Genomic DNA, 18,900 nt, shown 5'->3' with positions numbered 1-18,900 from the left:
AATTTTTTTCATATTTTATTTGTATCCTCAACTACCTTCTGGCTTTCCTGTTGTAAAATCTTCGCTCCTTATCATCGCGTTGGAACTTGGAATAAATTTGTCTAGCCAATCTAGTGGAATATTTAAAAACATTTTCCTAGAGTGATCTTTCAGCGAAGTGAGTTTCCAACCTGAATGATTACGAACACAAAGAGGATAGGAATGGCTGTTTATACATCAAGACCTTTGAGAAAATATAACAACTTGTATTTTCTTGATCCGTAGATTTCGAGGTGTTCGACCGAGTAAACGGTGACGGTAAATTAATGTATTGGAGAAGAGAGGAGTGGATTTGAGGGATAAGCGACTTCACTGCATTCTGTACTTTTCTCATACCACTCAGGGGCATGGAGAGTCGGGCTGGGCAGAGTTAGGAAGGGGGTTAAGATGGGGCTATTCATTATCGTCCATAATTTTCCAACAAATATGTGGAAAAATGGTTAAATAGGCGTGGGAAAACTGGGGATAGGAATGAAAGTCGGTGGAGAATGTTCGTCATGTATTCCGAAAAAATATCGACAAGTGCATGGTTACCGAATCCGGCGGGATTCCAAGGGTAATTATCCATGGACCCCCAACGGCGGATTTGCGCCCATGGGCTGATTGCATAATCAATGATCCGCTGCTTGCTCTCGGATTACCGTGAAGAGCTTTTTTTTTGAGATGGTACCTGAAGAACGCATCGGTAATGTCATTTCACGTCTCTCTCCACAATATTGATTTCCATTATACCCATACGGACACAAATTCAAGATAAATGTTTTAAATGGAGGCAGACAATTTCTCCTGCATTTAAATTTTGCCCATCCTCCACTTGATTTTGTTGGCTAAATTTTCAAGCTCATTTGACTTCTTGAGTGGGCTACGCATCTCCCACAGGTGTCGCGCGACCGACATTCTAGAGCCTACCTTATTCTAGATACTACCTTAATTGAAAGATGGCGTCGCATTACTGCCGCGCCATTTGGATTTCTTATTTTACATTGTTTCCATAATTTATATAATTTATTCTTCAATGTTATTGAAACAAAACCCTGGCATTAGGAAATTACTACGATAATGACGCAGAAAAGAAAAACATCTGCATTGGAAATGGCATATTTCCTTCCTCGTTTGTTTTCTTCTCTGTCCATTTTACCTTCTCCATTCTTCTCCACACCCATATTTCAAAAGCCTCCAGTCTACGTCTATCCTCCTGCTTCAATGACCACGTTTCCGCGCCGTACATAGCTACGCTCCATATCAAAGTTTTTACGAGTCATTTCTCAACATCCTTACTCAACGTCCCCGTCATCAACTCCCTCCTCCTTGTGAAAGCCTCTTTGCCTAGCGCAATTCTTCTCCTTACGTCCCAACTACTTTGACCGTGTTGGTCCAAAACACTACCGAGATACGTAAACTGTTCTACCTGCTCTAGTTTTTGCCCTCCTATTTTAATGTTAAGCTTAGCCTTTTTCTTTCTAGAGAATCGCATAACCTTTGTTTTATTAATATTGATTTTCATCCCATACCTGTCGTACTGAATTTCCAATTCACTCAGCAATGCTTGCAATCCCTTGGCTGACTGACAAACTAAAGCTTGGTCATCAGCAAACCCAACTGATTTTACGAATTACCCGCCCACTTTCATTCCTACATCCAGTTCTTCCCATACCTCTTTAATCATTTCCTCTGCATACAGGTTGAACAGCAACGGTGATAATGGGCAACCCTGCCTTACACCTCGTCCTAACACTGCCCAACCGGACTCCCTGTTCCCCACTCGCACCTGAGCAGTCTGAGACATGTAAAGGTTGCGGATTAGCCTCCTTTCCCTCCAATCTATTCCTATTTTCTGCAATATACTCATTAGTTTTTCCCAATTCACTCTATCAAACGCTTTTTCGAAATCTACGAAACAGGCAAATACCTCCTGGTTGTATTCTATATTCCGCTCGATTAATAATCTCATTACTGCAATGGCATCACGCGTACCTCTCCCCTTCCTAAACCCAAACTGACCATCCCCTAAGTAATCGTTTGCCCTACTCTCTATCCTTTTGTTTATGATCCTGAGGACAACTTTAGCTGCGTGGGATATTTATTGAACGTAATTACAAACACAAGTTCACTTTGATGGCACTGTAGTAATATTAAATTTGGAGCTGTATTTTAAGATTGGACCTTAAATTTCAATGAATATTTGAATAATAAATTTTATGAAAGGATTGCCATTTTTTGGTACGTAGTACTAAAATCTTCCGGAGATACTGCCATGCTTTCTAGGTACTGGCTCTGCGAGAAAGGAATAAAATTATGTCAGGATTGTAAAATTGAATTTTCAATGAATGCTATTACAAGAAATTGGTATAATTATGCATGGTGAGATTACAGCTAAAATATAAACTTCAATTAACATACTTATGAAAATGGAATGATGATGACATCTAAGCGCTATCAAAATTGAAATAAATAATGATAAATGTATCTAAAATAGTTTTAAAATAATTTTATCGTCTATGACTGATAATATGACTACTCCTTGACCACACAAAAGGTTGATAACACTAAGTAACATCGCCTTATTTCAGAAAAAGCAGAAGATCAAATTGAAAACCTATCAAATAAAAATAAGTTGAGTGCTTCATTAACTAAATATAAAAATGGAAAAAACAATACCTATCACAAATAAATGTAACCAATGGAACCACTGCAGTTCTAGTCATCACATATTTACACACGGGGAAAAGCTTACAATAGTCAAATAGCATGAAAACATTGATCAGAAAGTCCTTCAGAAGAACAGAATGGCTAGAATTAAACATCTAAAAGAAAACATACATTGGCAAAGCACTTTAAAACATTTTATATTTATTAAAGCTAAAAGTGTTTCAGGACTTGATTGTCTATCAGTTCGTTAGGTATGAATGTTATTACGCAATGTACGAGCTCGTACTTGCCTCTCAACTCCCCTCGGAAGAGATATTGTTTGCCTCCTCTTGATTTACAGCCGAACACGCAATATTTTCTAAACGCCAAAGCAGAATTATCGTACTTTCACGTCGATAAAAACAGCTATTTCGATTTTTATGAAGTTAGACTGCCTAACAAGATTCAGCTGGCATTCGAATTTACCGAAGTTGAATTCCGCGCTTCGCCCTCAATCTCCATCGAGGAGGGTAAGGGGTAGTGTAGCTGTTTGACCTAGTTCTATATCCGTCTCGAAGATGGCATGCCCATCGTGGGGGTGCCCAGCGACAGAGGCGAGATATGAATGCTGCGTGGCGGCAGAGCGGCGGATTCACCCCCGCCCCTTCACACTTCCACACCCTCTCTGCACCTGCCTCGTAGTTAGAGGGCCTCTATCCGGGTTAACTAGCGACTGCGGCGGCATTCCGCTAAAAACCAATTCAAGTGCCTCTTGCTCTGGAGAATTCATCTTTTGATTTTTAAAAACTTGATCGACAAGGGTTCGCCAGAAATAAAGATGAAGTTTAGTATTCGAAATAAAAAATGGTGGCCCTCATTTATAAAAGAGGCTAAAAACTGGTTTATGTTCATCTTGAAGTAAGGTATGCATAAAAATATCTGATACCAAATGGGTAATATCGTGCAAGCATTGTGCTATTATTGTCTTACACATCGCGAAAACTGCGCGCGTTGGGTGTTGCTTCACGACGAATCAAATGGTTCGGAGAGAGAGGCCTGTAGATCATCCACGTGCAATGGCTGATTGGTGCAAATCACATGAATGGCTCATAATGGTTAAGTGTTTTGTATTAAACAGAAACGAAGACTATTGCAATTTTCCACTTGATAAAGATTCCTATATCTTCTAGAAATCTTTATCAAGTGGAAAATTGTAATACTCTTCGTCTCTGTTATTACGGAACAGTTCCACTACATCACTCCTGAATCTGTAATTTAGAGTATTTTGTATTACTAGAATTATGGGTGTCATAAATGAATATGATAATAAATTGAAAACCATCTTGCCGCATTGCAATTTTGAATAGGAAATGCCATAATGGACAGAAACGCAAAGGTGGGAAACGCAAGGATAGCTCGCAGAAATAATTTGACCAATGTTATTTTTTATACATATAAATCCTTCTAAATACAATAAGATATTTAGGCTTTCAATATTAATCCAAAATGGTGGATCGAGTGAAATGATGAAATTGTTACTTTATGCTGCGATATATTCCGTTCATGGACTTTGATATGCTTTGTACGGTATAAATCTTCGATGAAATCTACAATTTTATTATTACACAGCTTAGTATAGGTTTACAAAAATTAGAGCCTGCCAATACCACCGATAATGTTCTGAGAATGGGCGGATGTCCCTATTCTGCCCTCCATCTGCAAGTTACCTAAGACCTCGGAGCGAGCCGACTACTTATTACTATGAAACACTATTCCAAAATATCATTATCAAGGAGACAAACTCAAGAGAAACTACGGGAGATGCCGCAACATTATTATTAACATTATCAATATTATAACATTATCAAAAAATTAACATCAACATCATCAATGAAGGTTTTGACACACCAATATATTTTTTTAGGAAAACTTGAAGAGTGTTTGAGATTATATATATACTATTTATTTTGCTGCCGTTTATATTATTAAAACTAATGTATATTTTATGAAAAGTTTATTATGCACACAGCATAACGAAGGAATTGATATACTTCTGTTTTGTTGACAGCTCATTCATTCTCGGCAACACAGTGCGGTGTTTTTGGACGAAAAACTTTCATGTCCAAACGCTAAAAATGTAAACAAAGTTTTTTATTTAAGACCTGTGAGTCTTGTTATTCCTCATAAATGCGACTGGTTACAATTATGCTCCGACAGTGGCCTCTGGATAAAGGAGAGAAAATTAAAATGCCTCGAAAATATTCCATGATACTACAATACTTACATTAAAAGAGCAGAGAAGATGGTTAAATTATTTTTAAGCGTCATCTACCGGTTAAGGTAGGTTTTGGTTGGGAACCAGCTACCAAGCTACCAAACTGCGTAGCGGCAATGTCATTGCCTCATCCGACAAAACGCAACAGGACATCCAAAACTGAATTTAGCCCCTCTTCGATTCTGCTTACTTCCTTCCTCCCTTCATTCCGGCCAGCGTTCCTATTCTATGTCTTCCCATTCCGTACTTGCCTAGCATTTTCCCCTCTTTCACAGTTCCAAACGTCCCACTGCCATTGAAAATGCCAGCATCAATCGTTCCTGCCTTCTTTATATTTCTCCCAAAATCCCCTCTCCTCTCCACTGTATATACAGGGTTCGTCCGGAAAATAAGTGTACTGATTTTTTCCCACCGCTCCAGGCGCGCCCAGCATCGCTCTGACGGCCTGCATTTGGAGGGTGGTATGTTGGCAAGCGACGCTGAAAAAGGCAGTCGGCTCTGAGCTGTGGTGTAGTGAGGAGCTCTGTTAACGCGAACCTCCACGCTCGACCCACGTCACGGAACGCGATGCCGAAGTTTTTGGAGCAGCGTTATTCCATCAAATTTGCGGTAAAGCTTGGGAAATCGTCTACCGAAACTGTCGGTATGATTAACCAGGCTTACGGGGAGTCAGCCATGTCCAGAAACATGATCTTTCGGTGGCACAAGATGTTCGTGGAGGGCAGAGAAGAGGTCGACGACGAACCACGGCCTAGACGCCCATCAACGACACTCACCGACGAAAATGTGCGAAAAGTTCAGGATGTACTGAACTCTGATCGTCGTCTTAGTGTTCGGATGATAGCAGAGCAGTGTAATCTTCGAAAACGAGTCGCCCGCGTCCGGCCAGCGATCAAAAACATCTGGCGACTGCATCACGACAATGCGCCGTCTCACACCGCGCTTGTCGTGTCGGACTTCTTGGCCAAGCACGGCGTGGCAACGCTGCCGCACCCGCCCTACAGCCCGGAATTGGCACCACCGGACTTCTTCCTGTTCCCGAAGATAAAGAGGAGTTTGAAAGGAACGCGATACGGGACTTTGGACGCCATCAAAGAGGCCGTGACGACGTGTCTTCGAGAGGTTCCCGATGATGCCTTCGCGGGAGCGTTCCAGGAATGGGAACGCCGCTGGAACAAGTGTATCGACTCACAAGGGTCCTATTTTGAGGAATATTAGCTTAAGATATGTAAAAGTGTAATAAATTTTTTTTCCTGAGCTCAGTACACTTATTTTCCGGACGAACCCTGTACCTGGCCCTTCCTCGTTTGTTTTCATTTCTGTTCACTTCACCTTTTCCAACTTCTTCACGCGAGCATTTCAAAAGCCTCCAGACGCCCTGATTTTAATCTATGTTCCTCTCTATTAGTGACCTCATTACTGCAGTCGCATTACGGGTGAACCCAATGAACCTTCATGAACCCAAAATGATAAGTAATCATTTTCCCTACTCCTCATCCTCTTGTTGATGACCACTTAGAATGCGCACGCAATTAAACTCATTGATTTGTAGTCCTTACATATTGCTGCCTTCCCCTTCTTAGGAATAGGGACTAACACTGGTTTGATGAAGGCTTTCCGCCAAATTTCTCCCTCATAAATGTTATGTACTCATAGCCCGTAAAAGCCCTTCCTTTTTTTCAAGTTTTTCTTGACCATACCCTATTTCCGAGGGGAAGTTATCCGTCATCACAGCATGGTTTTATAACAATTCTCAATATTTTATTTCTATCTCGCAATCAAGTATGGCTGGAACTAAGCTATCCCCATCTACTTTCTATTCTCTTTCTCTCTAAACTTACTGGCTGGCCTTAATATCTTTACCGTAAGGTCCCCTATGGATTCGTTTTATCTTATTGAATCTTTTCTGGTTCACCAAATATTTTTATGACTCATCTCTGATTTTGTCAATTTCATCTTCTCTCTGCAAAATTACTATATCCTCGCACTGCGTCTTCCATCGGGCATCTTTTGTTCTATTTGTTACCCGCCTCAGTTTATTCTTAAACTCTTTATACATACAAATCCTTCTATCAAACCCTGTATTTACCTTCTTTCATTTCCTTCAACTGCCTATGTTTCTGATCATATCGAGTTCAATTTCCTCGTTCCTCAATACCATTATTATATTCTTTCGGTTATTGTGTGGTTGCTTCGTTGCGAAAAACCTTAACTTTTTCTAAGATAAGACTGAAAAATTTTCGTCGATCACGGCCATTGAACGAGAGAACCTCGGTTCCACAGTCAGACGTGCTACCTCTGGTCTACCTTCGCCCCTTCCCCGTAGAGTACTTGGATATTACTCTATAACTATCATTTTAGTGATTACCGCCATCCTTCCATCTCACCCCGCAGAAGCCAAAAACATTTATATTTCCTCTTTTCGTCTTCTCGCTTTATATTCTCCACCTTTCCTGCCCTCATAGCTGTCCGAACATTCCAAGGTCCTAGTCTAACTAATTTGGTTCTTTTCTGCGTCTTCTGTTCTGCCTCTGTTGCTTTTGCTTTGCAAGTATTTCGTGAGTGACGTCCAAGGAAGCCTTGCCTCCCCCGCTGCCAGGCACGAAACACGTCCGATTTCGCGAAGTCCCATAGTTGCCAGAACCCATTTTCTCCATACTCTCCATCATAAAAATCTTAGCATTTATAATTGAGGTGGTTTCCAGTTGCCTTCGTCAATATTGTTTTTAACGTGACACCATCACACAGGTGATTAGACGCTTTTGCAACCGCCTTGCTAAGAAACAGACGCTGCGTGGACTACCTTTCGTCTGGCTCCTATCCTTCGTCCCGTCTGGCATGGGTGACCCTTTCAGGAGCCATTATCATTGCTTCTGCCAGTATGACTCTAGGAGTCATCATAACGCACTAGCCCTCCCACCACGTCAAGGTTGCAGTCCATGAGGTGAGGTTGTATTGAATAAATACCCTCCTCTAGCAAGCGTGCTAATTCTGGTACAAACTCTTCCGTTGGTGCTGGAAGCCTTCAACGTCGTGTTGAATTTGATAGGCTTGATATATTGCAGATTTTTAATCAATCCCTTGAAGTAAATGACAATATCACTCAGCGTTCTTTCATAATCGGTTTTCGATTGATTTGGTCATCGGTATTGTGCATATAAATTTCGACGCCTCCCTCTTGCATGTTCATATTCTGTCAAATGTTTTGCATTTTCAATAATGATTACCGCATATTAATAACAATTGTCCGCTTCAAATGTTTTACGCAAAAAAGCACTTTTCATTATTTCTCAAAACCCGTTTCTTACAGATTAATTACTATGCCATAAAATTTCAACGCCACACATCTGCGTGTTTATATTCCATTGATATTCGTATATCCAAAATATTTATTTAAAAAGTTAGCTATGGTTGAGCGATTTGCAACTTTTTTGTTCCTTTAATGGCCCTACGTTTTTACATTTCCTGTATAACTTTTTTATCAAATCAAAATTTCTTGGGGGTGTAATCATTCAATTCGATTAGTATTTTTTACTCAAAATTGATTACAGTGCAGCGTAAAAATGTTTCTCTCGCTATATGCTTTCCTTATTATAGACTCGATTGAATCGTTATTAGATTTTAAGCTTTCATGAACGCGGAAAGGTATTTCCTATTTTTGCTAAAAGATCCCTCATATTTCACATACCTACTTACATATCAATGTAGATGCTTGCTCTCATTTTTCTCCTCGAAGGGTATGGCATTATTGATCCCCAGACGAAATACTGTTACATAAGAATTTCATGTTTTTATAATGTACAATTGCATCCAAAAATCTCGGTCTCACGTTTTTTTAAACCCAACACTGCTTAAAGTGACATTGTGCAGGAGATATATTTTTCTTTTGATTCAGTTTAGATGTCTAATGGTGTTTTGCTACCTTTTACATCAATATTTCTAACCATTTCAGAGTGAGTGACCACTTGGAGATAAAATATTCTATTTTACCTGCTTGTTATTCCGTAACTTGATGCAATAAGTAGCTCCTGAACACTTTGAGTATTGTATTATGAGACACCCAGTTGCAGTTCCAATTTATTTTAAGTAATTTTAAATCCCTTTTAATGATCATTATTACCTACTCGGCTTAGACTTTGGTTAGGAAATTTGAGTTTATTGTCGAGTTGTATAGAATTATTTTTAATTTAAAGCAAAGTGATGTGGGCACGTAGCACGAGCAGCCATTCATATTTATTTGTTTCTTTATTTACTGGTAATTATTATTTATTAAAATATTTGTAGTTCTTATTCGCGGAAGAATTTGGACAAATGTTAAGATAAGGTTTCAATGCTGTTTAAACTGAACCACCGACCGTGTTAGGCCCACAACCTGGCAAGGCGGGGGGAATACTTTATTGATCTTGATATTCTCTGTCATCTAGCTTTACGCTTCCAAAAATATCGGAATTTTGGTATACTTGATCATTTATACCAGATTCTGCGGCAAATGATTTATATTGCTTTGATATGAAAGCTACTTTTATAATGGCACTTGCTGTGACTTTATGCGCTGCTTCGGAGTTTCATTTTTGTCCTTTTTATTCCTACGGATTCGTTATTGTCCTTCTAACTTGCATGATTCCGTAAAATGAATATTAAGAATACCTACGTATTTGATCATTTCCTTGCTTACTCCATAGTCGTTTCGACAAAGTAGGAAAACATGTACTTCAACGTGTTATGCGTTTGAAAATTGGCATGCATTATTGAAAGTTCCGGGATTATTTCCGGTCTCTCACTGTATATTGAGTTAAATTTAAGAAAAAATCATGCTCAAACGTCTTCTCTGTATATTTTACATGCCATTCTACTCTGTTTCCCTTTTAAGAAAATTATTTAAACATATTTTGATAGTTTTAGACTCTTTCGTTTCCGTTGATGGGACAATAAGGAGAAAGAAAAAAAACTCCCGAGATGCTAATGAAAAGATACAGACAACAGAATATGCAGAAATTGGTAAGAGATGGAATGAATACATTGAGTGACTCTATCAAGGGCTCAAACCGTTTGAATGTGGCTTAATTGGAGAAAAAATCATGAGAGATGAAGACGGACGAGACCCTGAAATACCGAGAAGTGAATCCAACAGAACCGTTAAAGACGTGAAGTTCAACAAGGCGCCAGGAGTTGACAAAATAATCGGGGAAATTATCATAATTAAATGAAATAATCGAAGCACTCGTGGTAAAAGCGAAGGGTAACCTCATTGGAACAATTGAACATAGTAATGATAGTGAGAGCTACCGAAGGACTTGTTTAAAAGCGTGACGATTGCAATACCGAAGTAACCAGGAACAGATTAATACGAAATACCCAAGCTCTTCTACGTGGCACTCGCGGACTTGGAGGAGGCGTTCGACAACGTCGAATGAAATAAGGTACTCAAGATACTAGAACCGCATCCCTTGGAATGTACTACGACGAAAGAAGAATAACTCATCACATCTACAAGTACGGAATACTTCCAATCGCTCTCTGTATCGGCGATCTGGGTTTTTATCTAGAATTCTGGTAACTCGATTTTTAAATATTATCGAAGTCCGTTAAATTTGATATTATTTAATAAGTGTATTGTTTACTTCTACGATTTTAGTTTTTATATCTGCAGGAATAGCTTAATGGTCGCTGCTGCCACCCATTTTTTCAATTTTCGTGATAATCTGAGGCGTGGACGTCGCGAAGATATCTGTGCTTTGACCCATTGTGAGTTATGTAACTACTTGTTATAAAAGGCATGACTTTATGTGCGAAAAATATCAAATTTTAATTAAAATAAAGGGTCGCAAAACGCGTCAAAAATCCTCACTCCGAGTATCCAGGGTTCCCTGTTGACTGGGGAATCGAAGAGACTAAAATATTTTTAACGCTTGCTTAGTTTAACTTATGTTTCATTCGTCACCTCACGTCGTCCGAATGCCATTTTCTTATGGCCGTTTCTAAATAATATGCTATGCTGTTGAGAATATTTTAATGACGGTGAGAAAAGAAATACCAAAAATACTAACATTTGAAAGTACACTGCCTTGTTGCGGACGTTTAACGTTTTGAATATTTATCTATCCAATTTTGCCAATCCGCTGTCAGCTTAACAGCCTCAAGCACTCGACCGGAATTTGAGGAATCAGGATTCGTATCCAGGTCAACGCGAATTATTTTCACACACTGGAATTGTTATATACCCTAAAGTCATATCCAATATGTCTATTTTATATGCCTTTTCATCCTCGTACCTCTTGTTCTCGCTTCCTCCACTTTTCTCCATCTTTCTTCATTTTTTACATGCCCAGTGATCATTTGATCTTCAGCATCCACCACAAGCACCAGATTTCGAAGGCTGGTCCTTCTGGTTCTGGATGGTCTGTAAGGTACTTTCACATGCTCCATCCTTTGGTTTTAAGTCTAATTTCTGGGAGAACATTTGATGTTGTGTAACTTGTTAATACAATTTCCGAAAAACTGTGGCACTCAAAGGCTTCGAATTCACAATGTAATGTAATACTTTCTGCTCGCAATTTCGACATCTCAGTCGATATGATTATCTATTAAATGAGACTCCAAAATCATCTGTCCGCTATGAACATATGCCTGTGGACTAAGACAACAGCAAGACGGTTGACGCTCGCACCTCACTCAATCGTGTCACATTTGAAAGAATCCCACCTTCAGTCTGAAGAGTAAACCTCGGAAAGTGGTAATAGAGTTTTTGTCAACGATTTCTAATATATTGCAAGTTAAACTTTGCAATAAATCCTTTATTTTTAAATATTCAAGCACATAACTCTTGTTTCAATATTAAGATATAGTTTAGGCGGCATCGACATTTAATTTAATTGTATATTTAATGGCGACATCACTCATTTAATTAAAATGAAAATGTTTAATAAATTGGATTCTCATTTTAAAATACATCATCAGAAAACATGACTCGTAAAACCGGAACTTTTAAAGCACGGCATTCATTGAAAAAACTAAATTAATTTATATATATATATATATATGTATATATATATATATATATATATATATATATATGAAGAGGCTATATGGTCTGATTCGTAGTATTTATGAGGAAGGAATCTGGCCGGAAGACTTTGTAAGATCAGTTTTAGTTCCTATTCCGAAAAAGGTCAAGACTACATCATGTGAGGACTACAGGATGATAAGTTTGATATCCCACGCAGCTAAAGTTGCTCTCAGCATCATAAACAGAAGGATAGAGAGTAGGGCAAATGATTACTTAGGGGAGGATCAGTTTGGGTTTAGGAAGGGGAGAGGTACGCGTGATGCCATTGCAGTAATGAGATTATTAATCGAGAGGAATATAGAACACAACCAGGAGGTATTAGCCTGTTTCGTAGATTTCGAAAAAGCGTTTGATGGAGTGAATTGGGAAAACCTAATGAGTATATTGCAGAAAATAGGAATAGATTGGAGGGAAAGAAGGCTAATCCGCAACCTGTTCATGTCTCAGACTGCTCAGGTGCGGGTGGGAAACGTGGAGTCTGGATGGGCAGTGTTAGGACGAGGTGTAAGGCAGGGTTTCCCATTATCACCGTTGCTGTTCAACCTGTATGCAGAGGAAATGATCAAAGAGGCATAGGAAGAAATGGAGGTAGGAATGAAAGTGGGCGGGGAATACGTAAAATCAGTTAGGTTTGCTGATGACCAAGCTTTAGTTTGTCAGTCAGCCAAGGGGTTGCAAGCATTGCTGAGTGAATTGGAAATTCAGTGCGACAGGTACGGGATGAAAATCAATATTCATAAAACAAAGGTTATAAGATTTTCTAGACAGAAAAAGGCTAAGCTAAACATTAAAATAGGAGGGCAAAAACTAGAGCAGGTAGAACAGTTTACGTATCTCGGTAGTGTTTTGGACCTACACGGTCAAAGTAGTAAGGAGGTAAAGAGAAGAATTGCGCTAGGAAAAGAGGCTTTTACAAGGGGGAGGGAGTTGATGACGGGGACTTTGAGTAAGGATGTTAAGAAAAGACTCGTAAAAACTTTGATATGGAGCGTAGCTATGTACGGCGCGGAAACGTGGTAATTGAAGCAGGAGGATAGACGTAGACTGGAGGCTTTTGAAATGTGGGTATGGAGAAGAATGGAGAAGGTGAAATGGACAGAGAAGAAGACAAATGAGGAAGTACTTGGTATGGTGGGTGAAGAGAGGGGTTTGTTGGGAGAAATCCAATGGAGGCAGGGAAAGTGGATGAAGGGGGTATTGGCCGGCAGTGGGATGTTGAAGACGGTGATAGAGGGGACAATGTTAGGCAAACGAGGGAAGGGAAGGAACAGGATAGGGATGTTGAACGGGATGAAGGGAGGAAGAAAGTACTCAGAGATGAAGAGGGACCTGATGTAGAGTAGGACGTTGTGTTTTGCTGGGGGTCACAATTTGTTGAATTAGTAATTTTGTCCATCCAAAAACCTACCTTAACCGGTAGATTACGTTACCTTATCGATATATATATATATATATATATATACATACATACATATATATATATATATATATATATATATATATATATATATATATATATATACCATAAATCAACCCGAAGGTCGGTTTGGTAGGTGACGGTTGAGTTCACCTGGTCCTAAGCCACACATCATAGTAGGGGGGCAGTTCCTTTTCCTATGCCGGTTATGGTTTCCCAGGAAGATCTGGTACCCGAAAAATCACATAGCTTGGGTGGAGCTGCAGGTACCCACAGTGCCTTGCCCGGGAATTGAACCCGGAACCCACCGGTCAGTATTCCAACTCTACCCCCTGGACTACCGCGACCTAATATATACATATATATATATATATATATATATATATATATATTTATTTATTTATATATATATTTTTGCATAATTCCCAAGAAAAAATATGATGGACATATATATATATATATATATATATATATATATAAAGATTGTACGGAAAAACTCATACGAGCGGCACAATAATGGGCTGACACAACATAACACAAATAGAACAGAATAGACACATATAAAAGAACACTTACACGGTAAACTGTTCGAGCTTTCGGCCCTCTCAGGGGCCTTCTTCAAGAGAGACTCTCTTGAAGAAGGCCCCTGAGAGGGCCGAAAGCTCGAACAGTTTACCGTGTAAGTGTTCTTTTATATGTGTCTATTCTGTTCTATTTGTGTTATGTTGTGTCAGCCCGTTATATATATATATATATATATATATATATATATATATATATATATATATATATATATATATATATATATACGAATCTGAAGACGACAGCCGTGCTGTCGAAACGTCAAATAACAAATTGTGAGTGTCCTTTCTTTGCGTCTCTATATTCTAAAAATCTACATCTGTGTTTTTATATATTTGTGCGTCGCCGAAGAGCGTTCCATTTCGAAGATATTTTATATATATATATATATATATATATATATATATATATATATATATATATATATATATATATATATATATAGATGATTTCGTCGAAGTAACACGGAAGTGTTGAATACCAAACTTGTACAGCAACAAAGAATATAAGAACACAGAAAAAGATCATTCAAACGTTATTTCTTGAACATATCGAAGGAATTCTGCTCCGTTTTCATCGGAAGAAATAGAAATAATGAGTCAATACTTCTATCAAAGTAAAGTCATTACTTATATATATATACATATGTATATATATATATATATATATATATATATATATATATATATATATATATATATATATATATGCATATATATATGTATGACTTGAGAAGTGTTTTAGCCTCACCGGAAAATTGCCGAACCGAAAGAATGGCATCTTTCTGAAAGGAGGATTTCAATCGAAGTTATTCATGTTCTTTTAACATTTTTGAATACCTTAAGAATTTCAGGAGAGATGCCATGCATAAAAATCGGTCCAAACAAATAACTTCAGTGACATGCTTTCCTTCCGGTGATCAAATATTAAAAGAGGACCTTAGTGTATAATCCGGTATTTATCAAGAATACCACGGGCAGTATCCGTGGTAACCACTTGCTCTTACATGTTCCTGGCACGTTCGCACTGCCTTCTATTTCGTATATAGTTCCCAATGCTAAAGTGGTAGTAACTGTAGGGGAGGCGACCGATAGCAGAGGTCATTTGCACCATTAGTGATGGATGGGAAAGGTAGGCTTGAGAGAAACCCGGTGTCGGCATTAGCCTATTCTTAACGCATGACGCCAAGGGTCCGCAACGTAACGTCCCATCCGACGGACGGCTTACTCACTCCAAGTGCTCTCCACAAAGCACTTCAAGTAAGGATCGAGATACCCCTGAAGAATATCTGCCGTCTCCAGGATTCGAACCCGTACCCTCTGGGTGGGAAGCCACTACGATAGCCACCGCAACATCTCGATCCCCTTAGTGCTATCGAACATTTATATGATTCACCAGTGGAAACGCAAACATAAGTTGAATCAAATGAAACAGTTTCTGGCGTCACTTGGTGGAAATTCTTCATATTGAAATTAAATTTGAAATACTTCGCCTTTCCACATAAACCACTTTTATTACGACCTAGGTTTCGTTATGGTATAAAATCATCAGGTGTACCATAACGAAACCTAGGTCGTAATAAAAGTGGTTAATGTGGAAAGGCGAAGTATTCTAAATTTAATTTGAATAAGTTGAATAAAAAAAATGATTATGGCGTAAGTATGCTCAGTATGCAAATTTTTCTTTCGACAGGAATACGTTCATATTGGTGAAAACTTGGGAGCACATGGTGCTCCTGGCCTCTGGGCTTGCTCCGAGAATTGCGCAGTGCGAAAGCTCGGCATTCTCGGCTGACGTCAATGGTGACGCGAATGGGTCTTCATCTTGCCGTCTCCACGCGTACAAAGGAGCACCCCCTTCTTCCTTAACCCCCGCACCAATTTGCGGAGACGCTCCTGCGTGCAGCCTCCTGGAATTATCTTCCTCTACCGCCGGACGACAGCGCTCCCATTGGACGGCCGCGCGCCCACTCGCCCCCATTACCGGCGAAATGCGGCGAAGCGTCCCCTCGACGCCCGCCGCCCGCGTGCGGCGTCCGAGATAAGGGCGGACGCAAGAATTCGATTAGGGTTTTGCGGCCGATGGAGTGCGAGGCCGTGGCACCTGTGGATCCGGGCGACACATCGGTTAGCCGCCCACCGACGGGCCCATTGATTGGAAATTTTATTGGATGCGGTGGGGGGGCGCGAGCGCTTTCAGAGTGTCTACGAAATTGAGTTATTGCCCCCTTTGGATCGGGTCGTCTCGGGAGGGGGTGGGCGGGATTATCGGGGTGGCGTGCGGCGGGGATTCGCGGAGATTTCGCGGGAGAGGGCGACCGAGGAATCTGCCGGATTGGTACGGAAGCTAATCGGTGAGCATCCCGGCCATAAAAATGACTGGGTATTTTTATCCTCGAGAAGAAGCTGGAAATGGATTTCAAATTGCTCACCAGACCGGTGAAATTGACGCGAGGTTGTTCGGGAGCTAAGTTACCGGATGGAAGGGATATCGATCCTTCGGGAAGTTGATATCCTGGAACGCGTATAAAAGGGACGCGTTCGCGGAGGTCCGTCACAGTCAACGAGGGAGCTCAGCCACCGAAGCTTACTTTGGTAGCAGTCCAGGAAGCGTCGTCTCCACCAGCAGAAGCTTCTTCGACCAGCATCGCACCGGGAGGTGTCCTCCTCCTAACTCGTAAGTGTCGGCAAGGCAGAGCGAGGGACGGTACCGGGCAGCGCTTAGAATTTGACTCTGCAGTACACGTATCCGTGTTAGTTCATCGTTGAAGACACTGGAGTTGGGAAGAGTGGGATACGCTTAGAAAATATTCTAGAACGTCTTCTGACAAGGAATTTTCAAACGTGTTTCATTTCGGTTTTCGCTATGGCACATTTTCGCTTGGCGAATAAGTTTCACTATAATTTGGTGAATTATAAAAGCCAATTTTTTCGAAGAGTCGTCATCTGCCATTAGTCCAATTTTGCTGACGTGGTTCAGAGAAATTAAGTATCTGACGTACACTATAAGACCCAATTATAAACTCGGTTTATCAACATTCTCCAGGTAAAGGTAGATTTTTTATGGACCCAGGGACAGAACAAACGATATTAAATGGTATAAAATCGGACAATAAAATAAGCCATGTTAAAATCGACATATCCCACTATAACCCCACCCCCACTTTGTTCACTCCGTCCAATATGTCTGACCTATTCCTCCTTTTACCTCCCTTCCTCCATCATTTTTCCCTCTATCACAGTACGCAATATTCTTTTACCTTTTAATATCTCCATTATTCATTTTCCCGCCTTCTTCTTCTCCGACCACGACCAGCACTTAATGCTTCATCCTTAATACCCATTTCACTTTTTTATTATTCTCCACACTTGAATCTCGAATGCCTCAAATATTCGTTTGTCCTCTTACCCCAAAGACCAACATTCGCAGCCATTTCAAGCTAGGCTCCATAAAAATTCTCAAGAACGTATCAACCAGTCTCTTCTTTTCATCTTTGAATCTTAAATATTAAAACTCGAGACCCTCTTTTAAAAATGAATCGTGTTCCTAGCCGTAGTCAGATATGAAATTTTACCCTTATTCGCTCGCATCACTAATGATGAAACGATAGATTACGTTTCCCGACCTCACGGTCTTGAAACCAGTTATAAAACCGTCCGAAAGTTATGTGAAATTGCAGTCTGAGTATTAGTTTGGACTTGAAGGAGCTGGGATTTAATTTTGTTTCCTCATGTCAGTTGAAACTTTTAAGTTGTCGTGGCCATAGAAGCGATGTACATTTGAGATGTGAGTTCCCCAAAGGTATAGCTCCGTCACCCAAGTGGGTCCTCGCTCGGGCTGAACTGGACAGTCATCGGCGTCCGACCGTTGTGCGGCCCCCGGGGGTCGTGCGGAGCGCACCAGTGGACTTCGACCTGGGGCAGTGGTGTGGTTCCCGTGCTCCAAAAATACTTCCAGGGCGAACCGACTGGTTACCGAACGAAGACCCGCGACCCCTCCTCTAAGAGCACAAGCTCTATTATCATAAACTGGCATTCAGCCGCACATGAAGTCTTTAACAATTGTCTGGTTATAGAATAATTTCCGATACATGGCTCTTCAAACAGTAATCCTTCGTCCGGTAAATGAGACCAATTGCCGTCCCCGAGTAGTCTAAATGACTGGGAGTTTGCCTATGCTTGGCGCTGCTGGTGAGGCTGAAGGCGACTAGGCGCTTCTGTAAACGCTGCTCGCATCCTGCTTAATTCAGATAGTTACTGACGTCTCTAGCGAGCGATTTCACATACGAAATCGATAAAATATAAAAGTACAAAATCAAATCGGTGAGTTACTCGGCAGATGAAATATTTGGCAGCTAAACTGTCGAAAGAATAGATACTAGAATGTGTTTCTCTCTCGCATGAATAGAAAAGAAATCACTGACCAGTTAATTGGCATCTATTGCTTACAAAGAACGTGGTAATCCAGGTCGAGAGCGTTGGAATATGGACCAGACGGCCCGGGTTCGGTTCCCAGACACGTCTCTCGGGGCATCCTCAGCTTCATCCGAACTGTGTGATTTGTCGGGTACCAGAACTTCCTGGAAAAACTTAGGTGGGAAAGGAACCGACCCCCCTACCCTAATGTGTGACTTGCACACGCCGTTATGCTTAGTATTTGGTGAGATGTACCCTTACCTACGAAACTGACCTTCGGGTTGATAACTGGTTTCGAGATTTCGCTGGCAGACCTCATCCTCCACATTTTATATGACTAGCGCAAGCAACATGCTACATGCCACCGCAACGCCTCGCGGGTTTCTGTGTAGGTGCGAATACAACTGAAATCATTCCTGACTAAAGATTGAGACCTTTCATCGGGTAGAGGGACAATCCCTTTGCATCATTTCAAGGG

Source organism: Hetaerina americana, unplaced genomic scaffold, assembly GCF_022747635.1.
Source record: "Hetaerina americana unplaced genomic scaffold, ioHetAmer1.1.p SCAF_16, whole genome shotgun sequence".
Lineage (NCBI taxonomy): Eukaryota > Metazoa > Arthropoda > Insecta > Odonata > Calopterygidae > Hetaerina > Hetaerina americana.
The sequence above is the reverse complement of the archived record's forward strand: the minus strand, read 5'-3'. Positions refer to the sequence as shown.